Source organism: Gracilinanus agilis, chromosome 2 (genome assembly GCF_016433145.1).
Source record: "Gracilinanus agilis isolate LMUSP501 chromosome 2, AgileGrace, whole genome shotgun sequence".
Lineage (NCBI taxonomy): Eukaryota > Metazoa > Chordata > Mammalia > Didelphimorphia > Didelphidae > Gracilinanus > Gracilinanus agilis.
The window spans coordinates 98,069,053-98,078,329 of NC_058131.1; the positions used below are offsets into that span (position 1 = coordinate 98,069,053).

The 9,277-nt window shown below is 35.3% G+C and overlaps 1 protein-coding gene across 1 annotated transcript in view; it reads right to left on the reverse strand.

Moving 5' to 3' along the window:
* Window positions 1–9,277, reverse strand: part of FSHR (follicle stimulating hormone receptor) — a 291,199-nt gene that overhangs the window by 155,790 nt on the left and 126,132 nt on the right. The gene's annotated exons all lie outside the window — the stretch shown is intronic.

The window sequence follows — 9,277 nt, forward strand, 5'->3', positions numbered from 1 at the left end:
TACTATATTTATATTAAATTAAATTGTTAAAAGCTACTATCATCCTCGTGACTTAAGAGTTAATTTTATAAATGGTGACCACAACAATTTTTTTACTAATATTATTTAACAAAACCAATTTCTAAATATTACATGTAGCATTTTAATTGTTACATATTACATTTATTTTCATTATTATAGGGGAAAGTAAGGTCCATGAAGATGAGTTGAGTTAATCTAAACATAGGGTTTCTAGCCCAACAGTTGATAATTGGAGTCTCTTTTACCTTTGACAAATCAATGTAAATAGCCTCTGGGAAAATCCCAGTATACCATGTCAGGCAACAGCATTGCCTGAATCTGCATCTCTCGCCTGTACTAACCAATCACCAGTTAGTAATAGGGAAAGTTGTTTTACTTATTTAGCTATATAGGAAGTATAAACTGAAGAACCCAGTGGTGAAGAGCCTTACAAGAAACAAATAAGCAAAAATCCAAGCAAAAATACTTTAGGACCTCTAACTTTTCATACATAAGGTATTGTTGAACCATGTTACAAATGAATTTAATGTCCAATAAACATTTGTCTTGTTCAGTGATTCCCAAAGTGGGCACAATCACCCCCTGGTGGGTGCTGCAGAGATCCAGAGAGGTGGTGATGGTCACAGGTGCATTTATCTTTCCTATTAATTGCTATTAAAGTTAAAAAAATTAATTTCCAGGGGGCTAAGTAATATTTTTTTCTGAAAAAGGGGGCGGTAGGCCAAAAAAGTTTGGGAACCACTGGTCTAGTTGAAGAGAATACAGTGATGACATTTCATTGTAAGAGAGGAGTGTATTGCCTCATATAGAAGATAGTTTTCTCTTATTGAAGCAAAGGCTGAGTGACACTTTGTTAGGGATATCATAGAAGCTTCTCTTGTTTGGTTATATCTTAGATAAGATGACTTCTGTGGCCCCTTCCAACTCTAAGAATTTATACCTGCGGTGGGGGCAGCTGGGTGGCTCAATGGATGGAGAGCCAGACCTAGAGATGGGAGGTCCTCTGTTCAATCTGGCCTCAGATACTTCCTAGCTACATGACCCTGGGCAAGTCACTTAACTTCTATTGGCTTAGCCCTTACCGCTCTTCTGTCTTGGAACCTATACATGGCATTGATTCTAAGTTGGAAGGTAAGATTTTTTTAAGAGTCTATGTCTGATAGTATTTCCCACCAGAAAGATCACAAGAAATTGCAGTGAATGAAATGGGGACTAATACTTTTCAGTCTTGAAGAAAACACTGTCTTTTTTCTGGGTTCTAATTTTATTTTTATCCTTCATGGAAAGACTTGTGCTGTGTCCTCTCTTGGAATCATAGATTTAATGTCAGAAAGAACATTGGAAGTTTTTTAGTTCAATACTCTAATTTTATAGAAGAGGGTACTAAGGCCAAAGGAAGTTAAGTGACTTGTATTCTCATTCCCAAATAATCACTCTATCTATTGTGTGAGTTCTCTATTTTTTATAATTTTTATTTATATTTAAAATAATTCCTAATCTGATCTAAAGAATTTTAAACACCAATTTTATAAAATTTTGAGTTCCAGATTTTTCTCTCTCCTGATCCTCCTTCCTTTTTGAGAAAGCAAAATTTTGATATCACATATATATTTGAAACATAAACATTTTTCTTATATTACTCATGTAAAAGAAAACAATAAAAATAAAGAAAATGAAAAAAATGTGCTTCAACCTACATTCAGAATTTATCAGTTCTCTCTGTAGAGATGAATAGTTTCTTTCACCATAGGTCCTTTGGAATTATCTTTGATCATTGTCTTGATCAGAGTAGCTATATTTTTCACAATTGATCATCTTTATAATATTGCTGTCACTGTGTACAGTGTTCTCCTAGTTCTGCTCACTTCACTTTGTATTGGTTCATATAAGTCTTCCCAGTTTTTTCTGAAATCATCCTCCTTGTTGTGCCTAATAATAATAACAATAATATGTATAAAATGCTTTAAGATTTCCAAAATACTTGAATTGTATTATCTCTTTAGATCTGTACAAAAATCTTGCGTGAGGTAGAGTGTCATTATGATTCCCATTTTATAAATGGGGAAACTGAATCTGAGAAGTTAAATGACTTACAATTACTAAACAACAGGCATTTATTAAATTATTACTATATTCCAAGTATTGTTCCTAGACCTAGGGATACAAATTCAAGCACAAAAGGAGTTTCTGCCTTCAAGGATCTTACATCCTAATGAGGGAAACCAATGCAGAAAAGTTAGTTGAAAAAATGAGAAGGTATTCGCTTAAGTTTATGTTGGGAAAATCTTTTGAGTTAGAAACATAGCCAGGAGAGCAATGAAAAATGACTGCTCTGGACCTGAGCTCAAAGTGGAAATCCTTGAAGGAAATTCACCTGTGACCAACATGCAAAAGTTCCAAGGTGAAAAGGCTGCTGGTACTAAGGAATATTCCACTGTGAAAAGAGAGCTGAGTGACAGTCAAGTGCACAGCCAGGAGAGTAATAAATGAATAAACTCCTTGTCCAGGGCCACAGTTCATAAGCGTCTGAAGAAGGATTTGAAATTGGGGTTTCCTAACTTAAATTTTGGCATTTTATACTTAATGCCATTTAGTTGTTTATTACAGAGGGATTCTGTCACTTCTCTGTCATTCTACTAACAAGTTTCCTTAAAGAGCCTGTAGAGGTGCTCTAGAAAACTATATGGACAGAGATGAAAAAAATAATTAAGACTCAGAACTCAGAAAACCTGAATTTGGAGATTGAACTCAGCTTTCTGTTATTTAGGGAAATTTATTTGTAGTGCACAGAGCAAAGGAGAGTCTACCCTGGATAGACCCTTGGGTTACCATCTTTCTGGGAAGAATGGCTCAGAGAGACCAGAGACCATATAGGAGAAGTTGGCTCTAGGGATTAGGAGGGACTCTCTGGAGTGATGTGTTACAATGGGGGAAGGAAGCATTAACCCCATATACACCTAAGGCAAAGTCTGGTTATCCCATCCTACTTATAACTTTTAGCTTTAGTACTGGTTTTGCCTTCTAGCTAATGGTTGATCATGGATTCATTACTTAAAATATGGAGTCAGAATTTTCTCATCTCTTTTATCTTCTTCATGGAACTGTTCAGAGGATTAAAGTGGATAACAAATGTGAAGGAATTTTGAAAAGTTAAAGACTCTTCACAAATGGAAGGTTTAATAACCCCTTCATCTGTTAAAGAGTGTGGGTTGTGATTTTTATGAAAAGACTCATTTTCTCCCTTTGTCCCTTGAAGACCTTTTGGACATCTCACTGTTCTTTGCTTTGGATATTCAGTATGTTCTCACTTTCAGAGTTGGTTTGGGATGGGATTCAATTAGGAATCAGGTTGATTTTTGAGGGAGTGAGTTATTTTCAAAGTTTAAATGCCTTTTAGACAGAAATTTTGTACCATTGAGGATACATATGATTTAAATACAAATTCAGTGGCAGCCTTCAACAAAATTGTGAAATTAGTCTTTGGTACGTATGCTTTCTTTTCTCTTTTACCTTTTCTCTTCTAAGATCCTCTTGTTGTCAGATGTCCAATAATATCATGATTTTGATATATGTAGTTTCTCAAAACAAGGTGGAGACTGGCATAATAAACTCATGCAGTCTAGTTACATTGGAGAGTTAATGGGTTGCCCTTCTCAAAAGGCACTTTCTATATTAAAAAAAGCCCTATACAAGCAATGCCAAATTCAAGTGGATGACACACCAGTGATGAAACTTTAGGCATCAGGCATATCTTGTGGGGGTAGATTACCCTACAACTCAGATTATTAAAGAAGAGATCTTAGATGTTTGATAATTCACATTTTCATTTTATAGATTGAAAAAACAAAGGCACAGAGAATAGTCCAATAGAGCATTACCTAAGGTGATATAGTAATATATTGGAAAAATAGGGCCTCAAGTCCATGCCTGATAACCAATCCATTGAGATTCCTATTTCAAAATGCTTTTGAATCATACCACCTTTACAAACAACCCACTCTTCCTATTAGGAAGACCAGAAACACATATATATCCTCACTGTGAAACTAAAATAAGTTTTGACACTTTTCCCCTCTCCATTATAGTCTATATTTCATACCACTTACATATTAATTGTGTTTATACATAAAGATGATTAACACTGCCCTAATGAAAAGATTTTGTCTGTATTCATTTTCATTACTCCTTTGACCACTATTTTCTGAAGCCACCATTTCCATACAGCACAAAGTAGATTGAGGAAATGGTCATGGGCCTGCAGAGTAGTCTTTACTTCACCAAACTAAGTTTCTAATCCTTCTAAGTATTCCAATATTATGACCTCAGGATCCAATGACTTTTAATCAAATATGAGACCATAAATTATTCCAATCTGAGCAACTCCATGGCCACTACTGCAGTACTTCAGTGGTATGTCCTATCCATTCAAATAGTTTCTTTTCTGAAGTATTTGGACTCACCTTGAGAAATTTCTTAGTTTTGAGGTAATGAGATCTATGTCCTGGAATATACATAAGTCTCTCAGCAGCTTTAATTTTTCCTGATTCCACAGATGATCTCTTTCTCTAGAGTCAACTGTGATAATCTATCTTTGGATAAACTTTTGAGCAGAAGAGCTTTTATTGTGAAATACATTCTTGTCTTTAATGGAAGCTCAGTGAGCAGTTTTTATGTATTGTCCCCAACTTTTTAATCTCTATAGGGATGCTGTAATACATCACTGCTTCAGATAATTTACATTACAGAGATGATGTTTATCTGGTCCCTAGTAGACTTTGCAAAGTATCCTATACCCCCAGAAAGAGTCTACAGCATTTTTAGAGCTATTCTAATAATCTTATGGCACCATGTATTAATCATACTCAGATGGCAAGAGTCCATTTCACATCATCATTCCAGTTCCTTATAGACACTGTACTAATTTTATCTTGCATCATGCACTCCAGGCTCCTTAGATATAACACTGTATAATAGTTATTTTAAATCACAATGATAAATCCTACTGTCTAATTTGTCATAGCCTGAAAAAATAATTCTCCAAACCATTTATATAACCCTAGAGAATTAAAATAAAGATCTTGGATGAACCCTTCTAATGTAACACCTGGTATCTCCTCCAGTTTCATGTCAACCCTACCAGATAAACTACCATATTGTTTAGGTATTCTGGATCCACATTCACTCAGAGAGAGATCATAAACATGAGTTATCAGGATCATACAAATAATTTAAGATAAAGATATTTATTCCCCAATTGACAAACTGTCAAGGGACATGAATAGGCAGTTTTCAGATAAATAAATCAAAACTATTAATAAACACATGAAAAAGTGTTCTAAATCTCTCATAATTAGAGAAATGCAAATCAAAACAATGCTGAGTTACCACCTCACTCCAAGCAGATTGGCCAATATGACAGTAAAGGGAAATAATAAATGTTGGAGAGGTTGTGGCAAAATTAGGACACTAATGCATTGCTGGTGGAGTTGTAAAGTGATCCAACCATTATGGAAGGCAGTTTGGAACTATGCCCAAAAAGCTTTAAAACAATGCATATCCTTTGATCCAAAAATACCACTACTAGGTTTGTATCCTAAAGCGATAATAATGAAAAATGTTTGTAAAAATATTCATAGCTATGCTCTTTGTGGTGGCAAAAAATTGGAAAATGAGGGATTGCCTCTCAAATGGGGAGTGACTAACAAATTCTGGTTTATTATCCACATCAAGGGATAATACAACTGTGGGAGTAGAAACAGAAGAAAAACAAATGACTTAACATTTGTTTATATGGATATTTTATATGGGGTTTTGGTTTTAAAAGATTACTTTATTGTAAAAATAATAATATGGATATAGGTATAACATTTGTGGAAGTGCTTATTGGATCTGAGAGGGGGGAGGGAAAGAAAATGAAATATGTAAACATGGAAAATATTTAAAATTTTTTTAAAATTTAAAAATGATGACATTTAATAAAACAACATAGTAAACAAAATAGCAATAAAAGAGCAACATGGGATTATACATTTAGAGCTTGAAGAGCCTTTACAAGCCATCTAGTCCAATCCCCTCATTTTGTTGACAAGGAAACTGAGGCTCAGGAAGTTTAAGTGGCTTGCCCAATGTAATACAGGATAACATACCTGAGTCCTTTTTAAAGTAGAGGAATTGATACAATTAGGATATATACATGGAGGGATACATCCGTAGAAAACATATGTGTTTAGGGAATACCCTGGAAAGGGCAACTCATGCCTTTAATACAGTGATATTTTCTGGTGTTATCATTATATTGCTCTCCATGGTACTGTCTTCTTCCTGTAAGAGGAAGAGTAGACCTTGCTATCTCTCTTTTAGCTCATAGCCATAGGCTTAAGCTTTAGCTCTTCCAGTTCTCAGAGATGAGCCCTTCAGTTATTCAACCCAGACCAGGAAAAAAAAAGTTGCACTCATTAGGAGAGAAATATATGAGTTTCTTGCATCTAATCTCTGTTCAATTTTTCACTCCAGTAGGAGAGTCTTTACCTCCAAGTGGGTAAGGTATTTTGGCTCACATGATATTCAGAAAACTAGGTACAGCCCATCAACATTTAACTTGTTGAACCTATTTCTTCCTATTACCTGGAGCAAAATTTTAGTCTCAAGCTCCTCTTCCTTGAGATTTGAATGTCTCCTTCATCTGTGATCCATTCCTGAATGCCCACTAGTTTACCTTCAAAAGAATTTTAGACACAGAAGAAAAAGATTGGACTGATCACTTGGTTTGCTGGGTGTATGACTGGGGTTTTGGCTTTAAAGAATCCCTCTATTGCAAATATGAATAATATGGAAATAGTCTTTGAATAATGACACATGTATAGACTAGTGGAATTGCTTGCTGACTCTGGGAGTGGGGAGGGAAAAAGGGTGAGGAAGATCATGAATCAGATAACAATAGAAAAATATTCTAAATAAATAATTTTTAAAATGTGCAAAATAATTTTAGGGGTTACCTTCAACAAACTTGCAGAGTGGTCTGGATCTTAAGCCCTCATTCCATCCCATTCTTTGAGTTTCTCATGCAAACAAAAGGGTAAGAATTCAAGAACAAATGAAAACTGAAAAATAGTCAGTCAAAGTATCCTTTATACTACCATAAGTTGCTGCTATGTCCTAAACTTGTATTTGTTTATGAATTGACAAACATCCAATGCTTTGGCCCCCTCTAGGCTTCCATTTAACAATGGCCTTTCTTCTAGGTCCTTGTAGAGTATTTAATTATGCACCACTCTGCTCCTATATATTGGCTTTGTTATTGTTGTTGAGTGATTTCAGTTATGCCTGATTTTTTGTGACCCCATTTGGGTTTTTCTTGGCAAAGGTACTAAAATGGTTCACCATTTCCTTCTTCAGATCATTTTACAGATGAGGAAATTGAGGTGAACAGGATTAAGTGACTTGTCCAACATCACATAGCTAATAAGTATTTGAGTCCAGATTTGAACTTAATAAGCTGAGTTTTCTTGATTTCAAGTCCAAGTACTCTACCCTGTGGCTACCTATTAACTTAGAAAACCACAAATTATCATTATCTATCTTATATTATATTTTATTTATTTTGTTAAACATCTATCTATTATACTTTAAACTGATTTTGGCTTGACTGGAGAATTTTCTCTGCTGCTTACTCTGGGGACCTCCAGGTTGTCTCCTCTGCCCTCTACACACTGGATGCCAGAAAGTAAAAGTTATTGTTGAAGTATAAAAAGAACCAGGAAATAAGGATTTTAGAGATGGAAGAGACTTGAGGCATCATTTAGATCAATTTTTTTTCATTTTACAATTTAGAAAACAAAGGAGCAGAGAGCTAAAGAGATGTGCCTAAAGGTCAAACTGCCAGTGAGTATTGAATCAAGATTAGAAAAAAACCCCCTCTAATTCTAAATCTTAGGACTTGTTCTCCTCTACTTCAGAGTAACTGAAAGTGTCCAGAAGGTTGGTAGTTAGAATGGGAAAGTTTCCTATCCTAAAAATATCAATTTCCTAAACTTAAGGAAGTGTAAAGATTATATACTGGGAAGTCTCCTGTTTCAATTTACTCAGTGAAGAAAACAATGGAATGAGCATAAGCTAGACGAATGTTCTTTAACTGCCAGTCTGTGAGCACAGCAATACTGGTCTGTTGCAAATTTTTACCAGCCTGTAAAACTTTTACTACTAAGGATTCTTATTTCTTAAAACTCATAAACTCAAAACTATAGTGATGTGGAAAGAGACCTGCATTAGGAATCAAAGGATTTGAGTTAGAATCTTGGTTCTTTCATTTACTACCTGTCTCAACTTGAGCAAGTCACCTAACTTCTCTTGGCCTCAGCTTTTTCTTCTGTAAAAAGGCGAGTTAGATAGGTGGACCGCAATCTGTACCTTCTAACATCTAGCTCCATCATTTCAGCTATAGTTCCCTATCTCTTGAGCTGCTTATGAGCTCCTGGTGTTATAAAGGACAAGGTAGTCTACAGTAAAGATCTTAGACATCTTACCACATTCCCATATTGATTGAATTGGGAAACACTAAGCTCTATGTTTTCCCTTGTTTCTTGCCTTTGGCATAGACTTTGATGTTTTCACTTTCCATGAGAAAAAGGCCCAAAACAAAATTTTAGGTTTTAAAGTCATTGCAATTGGGATCCATTCCCAACACAAGCTATCTGACAATGCAAGACAGATACACTTGTGTGGAATCAGCATACTTAAGAGTAACACAGACCTTTTTCTTTTGACTTCTATGAAACCCTAATTAAATGAAACTGATCCTTACATGGAGTGCAGCCCTGATTTTTATGCATTGAATTTGTATGGTGCCTCATGAATATGTATTAGAGGGTGTTTTGGTGCTGTTCATTTTTGATGAGTTTGGATACAAATGGATTTCACTCAGAATGAAATGTTCACACGCTAGAATGAGCACATCTTTGCTGTTTCTGAAAGGAGGCGGTAGCACCCGGCTTTGCTTTGCCCAGGGTTAGGTGGGTTGACATGTTGGGAAGTCCCTACTGCCATGTGGAAAGCCTGAATTGTATTAAAAAAAGGAAAATGTTATTAGGACTTCCAGAGACAAAGATCCCCTCACATTTTAGAAACATATCCTACATGTTTCCTGTAAAATTTCTAACTTGAATGAAGTCTTTAAATTTGCATGTGATTTTTGAGAAATGCTTTGAAAAGTTCTTCCTTCCTTCCTTCCTTCCTTCCTTCCTTCCTTCCTTCCTTCCTT